At 30.9% G+C, this 15,525-nt stretch overlaps 1 protein-coding gene across 2 annotated transcripts in view; it reads left to right on the top strand.

The window, feature by feature from the left end:
* The first annotated feature begins 1,283 nt into the window (after positions 1 to 1,283).
* The window catches only part of LOC106714260, a 115,907-nt gene continuing 101,665 nt past the window's right edge, over positions 1,284 to 15,525 (top strand). For both annotated transcript variants that reach the window (XM_045679902.1, XM_045679901.1), the window contains exon 1: positions 1,284 to 1,365. The gene's annotated coding sequence lies outside the window, so the exon portion shown is untranslated. The remainder of the gene's footprint in view (positions 1,366 to 15,525) is intronic.

Genomic DNA, 15,525 nt, shown 5'->3' with positions numbered 1-15,525 from the left:
TACCGTTTGTTTAAAGTTGTCACAAGGCATAGAGTTTAGAGATGAAATTGAGAATTTGAAAAGGGACTTACCTATACAAAAGAAAAGTCGTTTATTATCATTAAAACCGTTCTTGGATGAGAACGAAGTGTTAAGAGTCGCAGGTCGCCTAAAGCAAGCTCACATTCAGTATCAGAGTAAGCATCCTGTAACTATATCAAAAACTAATGTACTCTTACCATTATTGTTAGCAGATGCCCATTACCTGATGTTTAAAGGACTATCGTCCTTTCCGGGGGGAGTGTGTTAGTAACGATTACAAAACTAGATGGCGCTGTTCGATAATGAAACGCGATATGGTTTGGTGTAACTATTTTGAATATACATTGTATTAATTTAAGATTTTTTGAGTTGAGTTGTTCTTTTACTTGTGAATTGTTAAGTGAGTTGTGAGTAATAAATCTATATCAGTGAGTGAGTGTCTAGTGCTTTCCCCTACACAGTGGAACAGTTAAATTGTTAGAAATTCTCAAGGAAAGGTTTACATCAGTTTAAACACTTTCACACCTTTTTTAATATTAATTAATTGAAGCAAATACTATAAATTTAGGAGGTTATGCATTATGTTAACTATTTCAAGTATCTGCAGTACAGATCAAAAACAGTACTGCAACGTATGGTCAATATCAAGTTTCAATTCAGTCGAATTTATCTTGATTGGAATGCACGGCCTTAGCAATGCACTCGTAACAACATTAATTATCAAAGAGAGATGCGTGTCTTTAAGGGTATGTAATTAAATTCCGGTCAAAGCGCTTGCCTAACCTTATTGCTTCGAACTTAAAGTTAAATTTTGTATCTCGTTATACATACTAAATATATTTATAAGGCAATTTAAAAGAAATAAGAACTTTGCCTACTCATATGTAGTTAGCTATTCCCTTTTCCTTATGTACTTCTTACTTAATAAGGCTTAATTTTTTCAATGTAGGCGTGAGAAAAAAAATCTTTCACAACTCAATAAACGAATTGTGGTCAAGCACTATTTTAATCGTTATAATAAAACTGAGAGTATAAAACTTTAAAATAGGTTAGAGCACATCGACATTTTCAAAACTACCACGTTGCGAAAAAACATCAAATCAATAGGGTCATCTCATTTGATGTGAAATGGTTTTTGGATTTAAACTAGTTAATTTTAAAGACTAAAGAATTTAAATACATTTTTGTTTACATATAAATATGCGTACAAGATAGCTGTAGTGGCGTGATATCAGCGTTTATCAGGCAGTGTTGGCTCGCCGCCGCTATGGATTGCACGCGGCGTCCACTCTGCGTCTCCCGCGTTCCTCGCGATCGTGTTTACTAAACTTTTTCAACTAAAAGGTAAGAATTTATATTTAATAAATAACATTTTAAATACATATTTTTTAATTTGTATTTTTAGCATACAATTTAATTTTAAAATATAAAGTAAATAAATTTAATATTAAATTACAGTTAACTTGTTTGAAAACTTTAATTACAGTTTAAATTTAGTTTATAAAATATGTTAAGTTGTGTTTGAAACTATACAATGCAAAACAATCTTATACTTGTGTTTAATTTAGTAAATTTTAAACGGACTGAGTCTGAAACATAGTATTTTTTATTAATATAAATAATTGATATTTTAAAATGTACTATATTTATCATTAATTAATAAATTATAAGATATTTTTAAAAAGCTTAAATTAAATATGAAGTTAAACTTAAATTTTCTTTAAATTAAAACTTACATATTAACTTAAATGTTAAATGTTTTCTTTTTTTCAAATAGACGTATTAAATTAAGATTGTATCACTGAATTACTAAAAACGAGTGTCTCGTTAATTAGACGTGCGTACCACTTGATTGACAAAATAAATTGGCAACCGTCAAACTTTGACCATTATTCTCAGGCTCCCAATTCTTTTGTCTAGCTCTGCAGGGTTTTAATAAAGACGAAAGTTTTAGAAGTCCCCCGTTCAATTATTATTCGGTTAATTTATTATATCATTACGTTGTAGTATCTTAGCCTAATGAACTTGCATTAATGTTTCGATATTGACAATGCAATTTTGTATAACAATCTTTTCAATCGTTTTAGTTGAATAGTTGCACATCTGTATATTTAAAAGAAAGTCGTGTTAGTTACACTATTTGTAACTCAAGATCTGTCGAACTGATTTAGCTGAAAATTGATGGGGAGGTAGCTTAGAACCAGGAAACGGACATAGGATAATTTTTACCCCGTTTTCTATTTTTTATTCCGCGCGGACGGAGTCGCGGGTAAAAGCTAGTTTTATGTAATTTTGCAAATACATAATTGAGATTTATGATAAAGTTTGGTGACAGATTAAAAAAAACACTTATGTGCCTAGCTAGTAATATCATTGAGACGATAATTTTTTTTTAATTTTTATTTTGTATACAGAGCACTGATTTGTTTGTACATTATTTTCTCTTTTTATTTCGCCATAAATATAATTGATATATTGACAGTCATATAATTTAAAATTCTTTATTACACTCAATGTCTGAATTTACCTGGCAAATGCAATAAATCTGTGCACTCAATTAACTCAATTTGCGTAATGGATTCGAAATTAAAAAAATCTGTGCGACGATTGCTACACATTCGAAATGTCACATAGTTTAATTGGTAGTGTTATACGCTACAACATTGTCAGGTGTGTGTCAGGTACTCGAGTCGCTAGTACAGTCAACTTCGTTCGCAGTATTCCACTTACAAATATTGCCTTTCATCTCGCAACGGACCTAAACTTTTCCTTTTAAAAATAAACGGTATTATCGATAATTTGATCAAACTACAGGTTTAATGAATTGTAATCTTTGATTATTGTATAGTTTAGAATAAATTATTGCAACATTTTACTTTAACATTTTTAGGCTTATTTAACTGTGATTTAGTGATCTTGTCGAACATGAATGAACGAGAATCTCTTTAAGTGAGAATCACCAGTTGGTCTTTTATAAACCAGAAAAATATCGCGGTTCCTTGGACTCCCGCTCATCCAGGTTGGACTGTACATATTGCAGTCTCTTTTTTGTCGAAGATAGTGAAAGGAATGACAGTATGTATTAATATATAAGTGCAGTCAGTACAGTTCTGTGCTGACGTTTAAAAGATTGACTTTAATGTGGAATACGACCAAAGAAGGCAACTGTACATTCCGTTCAGTACGCACCTGACCGCTAGGCGGCTACGTGTCCGCACATCGCTTGCATGACGTGACCGAAATCATTACTCACCGACAACCAGTGCAATCGTGTTTTAGTCACCTCATTGCCGAACTATAGCAAATTATTTTGGTCTTTTTTCCGTTAAAAGTTAAATAGATATAAGGAGAGTTTGAGAGAGAAATGCTAATATATTTGTTATCAAAAAAGTGTAACGTATGTATGTATATAGGTATATATTTCATTAAAGATGGTGTAGTGGAATGACTGTTGTTTCCGAACGTAATTACTAAAATTATTAATACTACGTAATTATTATTAAAAAGTTTGCTTTTATTATTTCAATTGAACAAATAACAAACTTCCACTTATTTCTTGGAAGTGAAAAACTTAGTGAGCTATAAACTGCTAGAGATACTTTTGCTAACATTTTACGCTTCGATTAATACGTGAACAGTTACAATTATAAGAAATAGTTAATCTTCATAATTTAATTATGAAATGTACCATATTACATTTAAATCAAATTCAATAATAATTTTGATAAATGTAGTACAGTAATTTTAATTTTACTAATATGATAAACGAGAATGAGACTGTTTGGATGTATGGATGTTTGTAAGAAGGTATCTCAAGAACGGCAGCATGGATTTCCATGAAATTAAGTATATGTATAGAACATAGTCTCGAGTAACACATGACATACTTTTATAGGTATATAAGTAGGTAAATAATAAAAATTAACAACAAGTCGTACCTTTTACCACGCATAAATAAATACAACAAAAATAAATAGATCAGAGCAGTTAATCTTAGGGAGGCAGAATGTGTTATGAACGCACGTTCGGCAATACACAACATATAGTCGGTTTCCAATTTAATTTACGAAAACGGGTACTGGATGTGGAAAATAATCAAGCGAATCGAAGCTAATCAAGACATGCTATTATAAAAACGTAGACTGGATAAGAATCTCGAATGAAAAGGTCAATTAAAACTGTTTAAAGTATGTAGTTTAGGGAAAATATATATATATATGTGTCGTAATCAGAAGAAGAAATTAACTTTAATAAATCGAAATTAGAACACGAGCCGCGTTTGAAGAGACTTCTTGTACGATGTGCGTGTGACATTGCTCATTCTGGTAATAGGGATTGTAGCTAAAGCATTGTTTTGTTGTACATGAGCCTGTGAATCAATTATAACCAGTTAAGAAGTGATAAACAGTGTATTCCTTGAATCAGATATTACCCACTACCGCCCACAAGTGATCTCAATCAATAATAATTCTGATAGCGAGTCATCCCGGCCGTTTATATATTTTTTAACTTAGTAACTTGAACAATTATTACAGACTACTAGTTGACCGCGACTTCCGTTAGCACGGAATTAAAAATATCTGGTAATAAACATAGCCTTGTCACCCTGGAATAGTGTAGCTTCCCAAATGTTAAAGAATTTTTCAAATCGGTTCAGTAGTTTCGGAGCCTATCCAAGGCAAACGAACAATCAAATCTTTCCTCTTTATAACTAATACTAATATAGATAAGTAGATGGATAAGAAAAAGGTTTTGTTTACGGTGGGTTTAAAATAACTGTACAAAAACATATAATTTTCTCTGTTTTTTATTTCAAACAAAATGTGAGGGTGTTTCGGTAGTGGAAACGCAGTTTTATAATACATGAATCTTCAGATAATTGAATGACAAGAGGATTTTTACAAGTCAAGTGCTTAACCCCTGAGCCACCGATGCTCACAACAACCCTCATTATGGCTATTTATTTGATATAAAAAAACAATACATTATTTGCCATGCCAAAAAAACAGTATAGCCTTTGTCAAATCAAGCTGCAATGTGTTTTGTAAATATTATCGAAAAATTTAGCTTTATTCTTTTAAATTTGTATTTTTAAATATTTATGCTTTTTCTAGGTAACATAAACACGTTTGTCTTAGTGTGAATAACATGCCAATTGAACAGAAATTGTTTGCTACAATATCTGTGTCTTACAAATAATGTATCATCAAGACCGAAAATAAACCATATTACCTTCCGCACAAAAACAAAACAACAAGTTCAACGGCGTCTATTCTTACCATTGTTCTGCAAATAAGATTAAAACAAATGCTTACTGAAAACTAAAGAATGTTTGCAAAATTTTTGGAAGCTAACAATAGAAAAGTCTCCTTGGAAAACTTTGTTGGTAAGATTGAATGAATAACATATTTCAATTTTGTCTAACGGATTACTCCAGTGGGCCTACTTCGAATATTAGCGACAAGCGCTTTCGTATCAACATCTTTAATTATGTCAAAATTTGTATGAGATTGTTGTTGTACCTTACGCTCAATAGGTGCGCTGCACAAATTTTAATATAAATTATTTCGATGACAATTGTCACAAGTATTCATGCGAGGCCTACAGTAGATAATGACAAGATGACATAAGGATTTTTACCTTTACACAATTTAATTGAAGTCTCTTTTGAATGGCTGGAAATACTTTGTTTTTTTTTGTTTTCTTAGGCTTAGACTAGATTAAGTTTTAAATGTTAGTCAATTTGGCTGCACATTTGCAGTTATTTTTAAGCACTATGCTGAATAATTTATTACAAACACAAATATGAAAGTTGATTAAATAATCATAAAATGAGGAGTTTGTAGTAATATAGAATTACGTCATGTTTAACCATTTCTTCATTAGAGAGGAGCGTTCTATTTGTACTCGGTCGCAGCCCGCCTCGAATGGTTCTCATTCTAAACCTAAAGAAAAATAATAAATGGACATAGCACGACATTTTCCTCTTATTTTATATATATTTTCTACATGAAAATAGTATGCACGACTGACATGGCTGTAATAATTTTAGAGTTTAATAATAATGTTTTGATGTAAATGGATTTCGATGAAGAGACCGTTGATAGGTTACAGTATGAAATAGCACATAGGCTACTAAGTATTCTATTTATTACTTAGCCTCTTCGTACACAAGACTGTAAATCTTCGAAACTAGTATAGTCGCGAGTATCGCGTTGCTCACACTCACGCCGTACACATAACCTTGAATCGTCGATGCAAGTTCGGTCAGGAGAGGTATGACGAAGATGAATGTGAACTGTATAGATTTGTTCCACCATCTTGAAAATGCAGTAAATGCGACAATAATTTCTACAATTTTATTATTTTTAGTTTCCTTTGATCTTCAATAAACTTATTGTTGTGCTTCAGGAAGCTTTAGAAAGTTATAGAATTCTTTCCTCTATAAGTTATTGCAGTAGTAATAAAAATGTAAGTAATTTAACTTAATTTATAATATTTAAATTAGACAATCATCTTTACTAAAGTTCTAGACCAAACCACTCTTTCTGATTATATATAAACACTAAAATTACTAATGTTTCTATACGGGAGTTCTGAACGCTATAAGACATAATTTGGAAGCCACTTTCATATACTTACGTCCCTATTTTTATTGCTATTTTATATCAAAATGAAAACACATTTGGAAATATTTTAGGCTGTTGATTTCAGAAGGCATAAAAAGGCGGTATGATGACGTCGAATTATTTAAAGTAAATTAAGTATATAAATTTAACGAGTATTCTAACGCTATAATGCTGTGTGTAACGTTCCCGTACTATTAAATATAATTAATCTCAATTGCACGTGTTTCTTGGCACCTAAAATTTATTCCATTTATAAATTGCTCGATAAAGGCCGACAATGTGTCTATGTCCATCATTATTGAATTGGTCTGGAAATTATATAACATGGCACTTTCAGGAACTCATTCTAAAAAAACTAGCCCATGGATAGATCCTAGTTATTATCATAACTGAACACAGTCTGTCAAATCAAAAACATACAGATGAATTGAGAAACTGCTCCATTTTTTTAGCCGGTTAAAAATAAAAGAATTAAAGTATTAAATTTTAGTACCCAAGTTCAAAAATAACATAGATGGAAACATGGATATGTTTCAACTAACAACAGCCAAAATGGATGTAAATGAAAGAATACATTAAGCAAAATATTTTTCATAATCTCTCGCATTCCTTTAAAATTCTATCAACAACCGGCCCTATTGACAACCAGATACATTAATATTTGTTCGCCCTAGCTTTGCAGCAAACACCGAGATAGTGTTTACTTAGACTGCTCTCTTACGGACTTATCACTGAGTCTAGATTGAATTGTAAAAAGACTAAACATTTCCCATTATAGAAATATAGTCTAGTAGTTGAAAATTTAATACTTAGAACATAATTTAATTGCGAAAACATTTGAGTTTGAGTATAATGAAAATAAGGATAACATTGCGCAATTTTAACGAAATAAGGGTACCAAAAGTAAATCCAAATAGCGCTGGCTCCTACGTATACAACCGTAAGCCACAATTTTGCGATTTAACCCCTGTTTTATGTTTTTTATTTTATTTTTATCAATTACTTATTTCTGTGCAAATTTAAAAGTAACGTTAGAATGATAAAGAACTGTATATTTTGGTTGTCTGTTGTATGCTATGTTTGATGCAACGTAATCAATCGTATCAAGTTTTGTCTTGAAAAATTAGCGTTTCAAACATACGATAGTTTACGTACCTTCGGGACCTTCAATATAGGTTTCCATTACAATGATAATAATAATTTTAGCGAACGACTTTAAACGACTGAAGATGCCTTCAAAAGTATAATTGCAAAAGTTCCAAATAGCTTTAGTATGGAGTTAAAATCGTTAGTATGAAAGTTGCAAATCGAATTCAGAATATGATTACAATGGATCTCACTCACACGATGTGATTTTCCATTAAACGAAATACAACCATAATTCTGTATTTTATGCTACTTTTGAATGTTTAATTTTAGTAATAATTTAATAATATTATAATAGGATTTGTTTGACGACAGAGGAAAACCGGATTGGAACCCACGAGGTCAGATGTCCACGCCATTACCAATTAGGCTATAGAAACTTTATTTTATTACATTTTCATTTTTCATTGTAAATATGCTTTTGTGTTGTTTTCATCGTACAAAGTTCTAAGTAACCTGGCTTACTTATTTTGTTTGCGGCAGTTGATTGCATTTTGTTTATTTTATCAAAGAAACTAAGCACGCTTGCTATAGCTATGTTATTTACAGAATTTTTCTTTACGAGTTGTTTTAAAAAGTTCTTGATCTTGATATAATTGGTATGTCTAACTTATCTTACCAAGGATTCTGAACGAAATCAGAAAATAAATCTCTTCAACTTTAATTACTTTCCAAATTAACATAATAAAGTTAAATGACAATGTTTAATTGACAGAAATATAATAAAACTAAAGTAATGTAATTGCTACCATTTCTAATTTTTCCACTTATAAATTATTTATAAAGTATATATGAGGTAGGAAGGGACATAAATTGCGTCGCGTAATCTCACCCGACCTTGAACCGAAGCCGACGCTTCCTTACCAAATATTCTTGACGTAATCCTTGTGCTTAGAACCATTAAAGCGTGCGATATAATTGTGGAAAATTATTCTACACGCAAACATTATTATGACCTCTACGCGTCCGATAAAATATTTCATAAATCGTGTTCCCATGACAATATTTAACGATGCAAATGATTACTTTGATCACCAACAAATGTTTTTGAGGGGTTTTTTTAAAAGCTTGGGAGACAATAATCTAATAACTTTAAGATTTTATAAATTTTTTAATGTAATATTTGTACACAAAATTTATTTCCAAGTTAAAATTTCAAATATAAAAACGACCGACTAAAACGACTTAGGCTGGTGTGTATTTCAGCACGTGTAAAATAAAAATTTATTCAAAATTCATTAATCCATCATATTTTATGAGGGTTCATTTTTATTCATACTCATACCAAATTTATATTCTGTAAAAGTTTTGTAGCTTCAGAATCATAATGTAACATTTTTTATAACATATCATTGATTGTACGTGGCTACATGTTATGTAAGAGTTTCTGTAAAACATGAAATGTTTGGTAGTAAAAAAAATACAACAAAATTTTTTAACAGCGTAGTGTGATTTAAAGTGTAGTAATAATAGCAGATACATAAGTATGTTCAAAATAGCAGTGCCTTTTAGGATCACCCGAAAAAAGCGAAGCTTCATAGTATAAAGTGTAGAAAAAATATGAAATGTTTTGCAATTTTTGCAACATAACACTTATTCGCCGAAAAAAGTATACGGACTCTACCACTCCCCCTCACGCTTTTTATTTCCGTGCATGTCGTGTGCATAGATATATATTATAACGGTTAACTGAAGTAAATCTGACGTTTTTCATGAATTGAGTGTCCGCGAAGGGAGCGGCCCAAACGTTCATACAAAAGCTTCGTTTCAAAATGTGAATATTATAAACAAATCGATGTCTTTTAACATCAATACACATCAGATGCATCACGTACGGAATTAATTAATTGATTAAATTAATTAAACCATTATATGCCCACTATTTTATTTTTAAAACACACTCTTACTGAATTTCTTATTGTATCCAAATATTACCTGCTATGTACCCAGCTGATCCTAGGTGACGCAGGTGCACTAAACTGCTATTTACCTCGTTATTATGTATAAAGGCGTGGACATACTTTGTTTGTATTTACCATCTTTGTATTGTTATATAATTTATAGCACAAACCATAATACTGCAATTATATTAGAGGCTGAGAGGTTTTTTACCTATACATTTTTAGTTAGCTTGAGTGCTTATTTATTTTAAATTCAATAACTTATTGATTTTGAAAACATTTCACAGTTAAAGTGCTACAACTGCTTACGAGTTCTCAGCGCGTAGCTTGACTAAGTAGGAAATATACAAAAAAGAAAAGCTTCAGTAATTTCCTGACATTGACCTCAATATCAAACCCGCAACGGACGCTGTGACTGACATTGATAAATCAGCCACGACAACGTGTTCCGTCTAAATGAAAATTCCTTGTAATCAAGACTTAAAAGATTGCAATTCACATTTGTTATTTGGGCCAATTTCCATCGATTTGTTTGATTAATTCTTCTCCAATTTCTACGGACGATTCTATATTCTGTTAGACTAGTAACAAGTTCGACTAATTTTGTCTAAATCTTGAGTTTTCACTTAGAAATCTTATTAACGTTATGCGAAATGCGAATATTTAAATGGATGGATGGATGTTTGAAGGTATCGCCGGAACGGCTTAACGGATCTACATGAAATTTGGCACAGATGTAGAACATAGTCTTGAAGAACACTTAGGCTACTTATTACGTTTTTTTAAATTCCGCGCGGACGGAGTCGCGGGCGAAAGCTAGTATTCTGATCTAAAGCTAGCATGTTGTAATCATAGTTAAACATCTTATGTGCCGAAAAAAAATTTTTTTTTGAAAAGTGATGTTTACTTTAAGTGTTAATTTTAAACATTTAAGTATTTTGGATGCTTCAGTTATTCTATCCCAAAATTATAAAATAACGAAAAACTTACTTATTTATTTGAAACTGCAATACCCTAGAGAGCCATTTATATTACAGCTTTAAAACAATGTTAACAACGTGCAACATATTTTCTTGTTACTACTAGAAGTTAGTTGAACGTTATTTATTGGCAAAGAGTGCGCTGGCAATAATTGTCTTGTATACCTTTGAAGTTATGCCGTCATATGCAATGTCATTGACATAATCAGAATACCTTTACATATTGGGCCAATTTAATTTGACATGTATCAATTTTAGCTTCATAGTGAGGTGAACTGCTTAAAAACATCGATTAAAGTGAATTAATGGATTCAAACTTCAAATATGTTATGTTAATCGAATTTCATCAGTTATACTTTTTTTGCATATTATATTTTTATATATTAACTAGCTGTTGCCCGCGACTCCGTCCGCGCGCAGTTAAAAAATGGGGGGGGGGGGGGGGTTATGAAAAATAGATGTTGGCCGATTCTCAGACCTACTGAATATGCTCACAAAATTTCATGAGAATCGGTCAAGCCGTTTCGGAGGAGTACGGGAACGAAAACTGTGACACGAGAATTTTATATATTAGATAAAATTGTAGTGTCTGTATTTAATATCCAAAAAATAGTCATATTTCGCACACATGATGTATTTACGATGCTGATTTGTTTGTTTGTCTTTCTGTCTTTATGACTGACCGCAAAGCCACGTTTGTTACGAGTATTTTTTTTAATTCTACGCTGACAAAGACGAGTGCGACCGATAGTACGAGTATACTAATATAGCTAAATTATCAAGACAATTTCAAGGAGTTATCATAACGTAGGATTATACAGCGTCATTAGTAATATCTGCAAACTGTCTAGCATCCGAGAGTCGTTTGCTATCAGCTTGAATACGCCAACATAATTTAAATGCTTGTACGTTTCAATTCTATTAACCGTCTTTTAGGTATTTAAATAATGCTAATAGCATTCCATTCTTTTTTTAATTTGGGTCGCTATTCTATGGAGGTTTATCTATATATATATTAGGGTGATTCAAAAAAATTTTTTATTTTTTTTTTTAACCGATACCCTCTCAAATGTTACTATTTGATATAAAAAAAATTTTCACCAAACCCGAGCCCTATAGCTCAACTCTAAGGGGTCGCTACTGTTTTTTTATTTTCCCATTTAATTAACATGGGAAAAATCGTTTTTTGTTTTAAATTGAATTTACACATAATTAACGCAATTTTTTATAAAAAACAATTTTATATTCTTAAAGTAGAGTCTTCGAGCTTTCCAAAACTCTATTACAAAGTACAATTATCTTTACATAAAGACTAATTACAGCTATTTAAAAATCACTAAATTTCGAAATTTGAAAAATGCTTGGAATTATTTTAAACAACACTTGTTAATGCAGAATAATTCAAATTAATAGCATATCAGAAAGGCGTATTTATCTTAACTGCTACATTGTACTCTAATTATCATTAATAAAAAACTATTAACTAGAATGAACATGTTCAATTTTTTATTTAGATTATTAATATAAAAATATGTGACAAAATTATATTCCATGATTACTTGTAATCATACACTTAATTCATTTATCTTATTGATATCATGTGTGCTGCAACCTACACAACGTACTAAAAAACATTTTCGAAATTTGTAATATATAAAAATTCAATGCTTACTAATAGTTTAAGTAAAAATTTTGAGGATTGTGCAAAAAAAAAAATATTTCCAACCATTTTTCAAATTTCGAAATTTAGTGATTTTTAAATAGCTGTAATTAGTCTTTATGTAAAGATAATTGTACTTTGTAATAGAGTTTTGGAAAGCTCGAAGACTCTACTTTAAGAATATAAAATTGTTTTTTATAAAAAATTGCGTTAATTATGTGTAAATTCAATTTAAAACAAAAAACGATTTTTCCCATGTTAATTAAATGGGAAAATAAAAAAACAGTAGCGACCCCTTAGAGTTGAGCTATAGGGCTCGGGTTTGGTGAGAATTTTTTTTATGTCAAATAGAAACATTTGAGAGGGTATCGGTTAAAAAAAAAAAATTAAAAATTTTTTTTGAATCACCCTAATATATATATATATATATATATATATATATATTTTTTTTTTTTTTTTATTTTAATGTACAAAACAATTTAGAATCAATACAATTTATAATAGGCAGCAGTACGAAAACCCACAGGGTTTAAGTGTACTCACTGGTCGCTTAGTTTATTACAATCAACAAATTAAGAATATTACAGACGTCCTTTACTTCATTTCAATAATTTTACTGAGAAAGATTAAACTGTTTTCAGATCATAAAAACCGTTTGATTGACAATTGTATGATAAATATAAATTATTGAGTTAGAAGTGCCGATTTCAAGGTACTTTTACATTTTGTTGGCTTTTTAACGATTTGGTCAAGCACATCGCTTTCTAGTTCGTTGAGCAGCTGCGGCAAGAGATATTGCCAATTGCGCATACCATATACATTATTGTAAGTAGGTAATTTATATTTGGGTACATTAGGTAAATTTCGTAACTGGTTAGGCCTTTGATTTAGTTTTAATTGGGGTAAGTTATCTATTTCATCACAAATAGTATACAATTTAATTTTTTTATGGATATCTAAAATGTTACAGTAACGGAAAATATTCTGCTCATTGCATGATTTTTTTAAATGCTTTGGTATGATTATTTTAAGTATTTTTAGTTGCAACAAATATACATTATTTATATAGCTACTGTATGTTCTGCCGTAACTGCTCAACCCATAGCCAATGACAGCGTCGGCCAGCGCGTTGTACAACATTCTCAAAATCTTATACGGTAATTTCTGTCTGAGTAGGGACAGCCTAGAAAGAACTGATCTTAGCTTTTTACAAACGTAATCTATATGTGGCTTCCAGTTAAGCTTACTATCTACAATAAGTCCTAAGTATTTATGTTCCTTGACAGTTTCAATTAAGGTACAACCTTTGTTGCAAACGGGTGTTTGTCGGTGTAGGCATTGGTGGGAATGTGCTGTTATGGAAGGTTTGATTAATGATTTAATATGAGAGGAATGTATGTGCATGAGCTTAGTTTTTTCGTGGTTTATGACCAAGCCTACATCGTGAGCCCATTTGCATAACAAATCAAAATTTAACTGCATTTTGTCTATTGCGTTCGTTAGGCATTGATCTGCTACAACAATGCAAGTATCGTCAGCAAATTGGTATACAGAGCCCTCAGTTAGTACGTTACACAAGTCGTTACAATATAGTAGGTATTCCGTCGGGCCCAGTACAGAACCTTGAGCGGTGCCTTCTTCAGTTGGAATAAAATCACTAAAAACGTTATTTATCTTTAATGTCGTTAATCGGTTGTTGTGGTAATTTTTAAATAAATCTAAAAGAGGTCCCTGTATGCCATTTTGTGCGAGTTTCTCATATAAAGTTGAGAATTTTAAAGTTTCAAATGCCTTACTAAAATCTATAAACATTGCAAGTACATGCTTCTTTTCATTCAGGTAACTGTTAACATCATTCGTGAATTTACATAATAGTTGCGTTGTGTTTTTATTTTTTTGAAAACCATATTGACGTTCGTCTATTATGTTGTTATTAATTAGATACATGCACAATTCATTGCCGATATACTTTTCTATAATTTTATCTATACAAGAGAGAATTGTGATTGGCCTATAGTTATTAAAAACATTGAAAGCACCCTTTTTGTGTATTGGTCTTATAACACCAATTTTTAACTTATCTGGGTAAGTACTTTTCGCTATGCATACATTTATAAGATGTGTTATTACAGGAGTTAATTGTTCACATACATATTTAATGTCCGAGGCACGTATGCCGTCATAACCTGGACTTTTATTAATATTCAGATTTTTTATTATAGTCTCAACAACCTCAATTTTTGCCTTTTTTAATCTCATTGTAGTTTCCGGACGATTTATATATTTTTGTTCATCTAACAATGGATTATTACAAGAGTAGCTAATATTTTTAACATTATTTCTAAATTCTCGAGCAAAGTTATTTACTAGGTCTTGTAACTTACAGTTTGAAAAGGACTTTGTAATTGTGTCATCTAACGATTTAGTTATTTTTCCACATAATTTATTTATAATTTGCCATAATCTTATTGGGTTATGAAAATTACTCTGTACATCTTTTTTAATTGCTCTGTTTCTTAAGTTGTTAATGTATTTATTTGTTTTATTTCTATATTTATTGTATAATAATTTGTTCTCTTTATTACTCATATCTTTTAACCAAATTTTTAGCAACTCCTTTCTTTTAGCACACATATAAAGCATTCTGTTATTTACCCAATTACAAAGTCCACGTTTATTTAATTTTACATTACAAATATATCTGCATTTATCATAAACAATGTTAAACTTCTCTAAAATAAAATTCAATACGTCATTAGGGTCTTCGTATGCAAGCGCCGGGCTCCAGTCAATATCGCGCAATAGAGGTTGGACTTTATTTTTATCGAGTTTAAGTACGTTTTGCCTATTCCGCACTATACTACAGTTATCGACAATGACTAATCCGGTAATGAAGTGGTCGGCGATCGCATTGTTTACAACTGCAGTTTTTATGAATCGTTCAGTGTTATTTTGTAGTAACGACGCACGGATAAAAATATGATCTATACATGTTTTGGTAATGCGATCATTTTTTAATTCCACTCGCGTATATTGACTGATTCCCGATTCTAATCCTAACTCGCTCAATACATTTAAATATTGTAAGGTGAGGGTGTTACATTGTGATATATCAATGTTCATATCACCTATAAGCACATAATTGGTCTTAGATGGGGATAACTTGATTAGTCGCGACAATTCGTAAA

Source organism: Papilio machaon, chromosome 11, assembly GCF_912999745.1.
Source record: "Papilio machaon chromosome 11, ilPapMach1.1, whole genome shotgun sequence".
In the NCBI taxonomy this organism is placed as follows: Eukaryota; Metazoa; Arthropoda; class Insecta; order Lepidoptera; family Papilionidae; genus Papilio; species Papilio machaon.
Note: the sequence above shows the minus strand (reverse complement) of the source record. Positions and strands in the feature narration are given on the sequence as shown.